The sequence below is a fragment of the Nyctibius grandis genome, chromosome 5, assembly GCF_013368605.1.
Source record: "Nyctibius grandis isolate bNycGra1 chromosome 5, bNycGra1.pri, whole genome shotgun sequence".
NCBI lineage: Eukaryota > Metazoa > Chordata > Aves > Nyctibiiformes > Nyctibiidae > Nyctibius > Nyctibius grandis.
The window spans coordinates 30930340-30934250 of NC_090662.1; the positions used below are offsets into that span (position 1 = coordinate 30930340).

At 34.8% G+C, this 3911-nt stretch overlaps 1 protein-coding gene across 1 annotated transcript in view; it reads right to left on the reverse strand.

Moving 5' to 3' along the window:
• Nucleotides 1-3166: 3166 nt before the first annotated feature.
• The window catches only part of FOXP2 (forkhead box P2), a 461901-nt gene continuing 461156 nt past the window's right edge, over nt 3167-3911 (reverse strand). The window contains exon 20 of the mRNA XM_068401530.1: nt 3167-3911. This exon is cut by the window's right edge and continues 528 nt beyond it. The gene's annotated coding sequence lies outside the window, so the exon portion shown is untranslated.

The following is a 3911-nucleotide window of genomic DNA, read 5'->3' on the forward strand; positions in this document are numbered from 1 at the left end:
GGATATGTGCAGAATTTTTGAGTGGGCAAGTCACAAGACTCAGCTGATTGATTAATTACATTTCCATCTATTGCCTTCCAAAACCAATCATCAAAGAAACCCCAACATAAAAACCAAAAAAAGCCTTATGAGGGATTAATTTTCTTAAGAATCAAGTTTTCCATTAAATAACACTGTCAAAAAGGAGCTTAACAAATTCTTTTCATGTGCAAAACCCCACTAAGTCAGGGTGTGGCTGCATGAAGGGTTAACGTGTTTTATAACGTGCTGTATCTTGCAAAATAACATACACGATGAAATGTACTGGTGTCATTGATGGTTTTGTTGTTTTCTTTTTTTTTGGATAAAACTAGGTATGCTTCACGTATCCCAAGCCCTACATGAGAGCTACAGCAAACTACAGAAATACTTTTATTAACTGAGCTCTTTAAGGTGGAAGAAAGTTCTTCCCAGAAAGAATAAAACCCTGTGGGTTATAAATGGATCAAAAAGAATTACATTTTTTATTTATACTCCAGAAACGTAAGCAAGTGAATGAAATGGTTTCATATACATTTTTACATCAATCAGCAGTGAAAACACTGTTCATACATCAAGTCTATAGTAAAATGTGCATCCTTTTTTGCTAAATATGCCAAATTTAATGGACAAAACCCTTCCATAGTTATCTGAACTCTTGAAGTAGGGCAAAATGGGCTGCTGGTTAATAGCTTTAGAGCAATAATAAAGCTACCCTTCCAGAATGCATATTAATATTAGAGCGTGCAGGCAAAATAATAATAATAAAAAAAAATCCAAAATGTGAATGCCCAATTTGAGGGAATTTGTAAATCAGACTACAGGGGACCCAGGACATTTGAGTCCAGGCTGGTTTACACTAAGTGCAGTTCAGTAGCTCTGATCCTAGCTGACTGTACTTCGATTCCCTTATCACACAGAAATGCATTCTTATGAAGTTAATCAGCTGTAGACACAGAATGCTGATGACAGTTTCCCCACATCTGCTTTATCTAAAGACAACCCAGTTAGTGGCAATTTTACCAAATACTTGTAACATTCACATGAAACTTTAATTGATTTTCAAACAGTATAACTGTGCCATGAATTCAACCACACAGAATATAAGCCTTAAGCCCACTAGGTTTAAGCAACTGTGACTTTGTAGACTAAAACTATGTAAAACAAAATCTGATAACTCCCTGGTGTTAGAGGTAGACAGTTTTCTTTCAAATCCTAGGTTTGGTCCTTTATTTTATTCAGCAGTGAAAGCCATGAATACAGAACGAATAACAGCTTTTACAATTCTCAACCATGACTTCTAACGTCAGAGAATTCAAGGTATGAACACAGTACACAGTAATGAAAAGTATCAAAAATTAGTTTACCTCAAAAAAGATAAATAAAACAGGTATATCCCACCAATACATAAACAGATGTTTGTGCTACAGTTAAAATTTGCTGTATACAAAAGATCATAATCCCCGTCCTCAGCTTATGATAGAAGCAAGAATACATGAGCCATTTAAATTGTCAGACATTATGCTTTATAAGGTATGCACAGAAGTTCAAGCAATAAATACATACATTAGTTCAAAGCCTTACAATAGCTACGCAAAGCAGATGCAGAAAAGCAGATTTGCTATTACTAGCAAGCAATGATATAAGAGTAAAAATTCATGAAATGCATTAAAGCAACATTTTTCTTAGAAAAAAGTCTGGTCATTTATGGGTCCACCAACATTTTTACATAATATGCACAATTATCAAAATACAGACCAAGCATCTCAGAAAACTCCAAAAAACCTAAAATCTATTTTCAAAGCAATTGCAGTTTTGGAGGTTTTTCTGGTATAATGTGCAAGCAGCTATTTTTTTTTAAATTGTATTTATATAAAACCCATGCAAAACTCTACAGGTATATGCATTCTGTGGCTGAGACTTCCTTTCAAAAGTTTTGTAACTGAGGTATGCATACTTTAGCATTGTAGTCTTAGGCCACCTTCCCGATGGTACAATTACCACATTTACTTCCAGTCCATCCAAGTCTCTTGAACAGACACTCGAAACACCCATCATTCCCTTTCAGGTGGTCCCCACATCAGAATCTTAGATGACTGATTGACTGAAAACAATCGCTTACAAGGTGAATCCTTCTGTCTATGTAATTACCGTAAACCTTCTCTTGATCATGACCCAAAGACAAACATAATGAAAAGTAGCAGTTACTGTGACGATCTCACAATTCATGCAATCTGCCATAATTGTTCTAATTTCTTTTGTTTTTTTGTTTTTTTTTTTTTGTCTTTTTTTTTTCTTTTGCAGAGGTAGAAGCTTTCAGAAAGCCTTTTGGGTAAGTGGGAAAACCCTTTCGAAAGCCGTTATGTCCTTTTATTTGGCGTGATAGATGACTGTGTATATCTTTAAGTCTATTTGCTGACTTCAGCAAAGAATAAATGATGAGCTTAGTTTGCAAGAACCAGGACCATCACATGGAACTGGTACATATGTTAAGCTCTAGCAGCCACCTTCTGTCAAAAACTGTTTGTAAAGCAATAACCATCATCAGGTTATGAGGTCCCTTGGTTGGGGGAAAAAGTATTATCAAGACTTGGCACAGCACATGAAAAGCAACACGTAAAGTTTCTAGGTTTTAAGCAAACATCTGACTATGCTATTTTCAACTACACCATAACGCATTATCATATTTTTGGATTTGGAGTTGTCAAGAAAACCAGCATTCCAACAATTTGGCCTGTGCAAGTCTTCCAAAGGGAGTGTATTGTTAGTGTTAATATCCCGTATAAGCAGAGGCAGAATTATATGTAACTTTGGTTTGACTGAAAATAAATACCATGGACTACAATTGCTATATCTTTGCTTTCAGTGTAAAAACTCACCTAGATCACTTTAAATCAATATGAAATTAATTTTTGGCTTTACTAGACCTTTTATGTTTGGTTCCTACTTTTTTTTTTCATTATAACTTAAGACTATAAAAAATAGTACACAACAAAGATTAAGACCATACAAGACATCTAACAACATGTATTCACCACAGAAAAAAACAGACTGAATGGGAAAAAAATAAAACATAATGTATTATATATAATAATATGCAATCTGCATTTGCATCAAGTACATAATTATTTTGGTCAGTGATCCACATTTGTTGCTTTCTATCATAACTTCCACTGCAGACTTTGTTCTCACCTCTGTCTTAAATGAAAGCAAATCTTCACTGCATTTAGATTGACTTTTGGCCTCAGAAGATTACACTGTGACTGAATTGACTTTTTTCATATTTGTTTCTTTGTATAGGGCTAAATGAAAAGATCCCAGAGGTCATCAGAAAACAGCAGGTAGTTCATGGAAAGGTTCCTTTGTACTAATTAAAGTTACAGAAGGCTGACCAAAGCATGTGGCTGCTTCTGTCGTTGAGCTATTGGCCATTGTTAGAGTTGGCTTTGGTTTGCAGCTGTAGCCTTTGACTGTGTTTGCAGGTAGACAAAGCTTTATCACAAGGAGGTAAAGAGTACAGTTGTAAGATATATGCAGATATGCAAATGTTTCTATGGTGCTTGCACAGACAATGTTAGCTTAGGATTGCACTTTACATTTTAACACTAACAGCACAGACTGGAAGCCTAAAGGTTTTTAGATGGTTGCAACAGTCTAATTACTGTGGTTTGTAATAACTAACTTATGTCATTTACAGTTGGTGGCACCAACATAAAAAACTAATGTTCTGTTGTTTAAAATTCAGCTAGATACAAGCAGTGACACTAATTTCTGATACTACTCCTGTGCAAATTAAAACCAATAGCAACAAGTTGAACTTGACCAGCAATTGTTTCTAACATTACAACTACTGTATGCTGGAAATTCACATTAATGAAACTAACACTATTTTT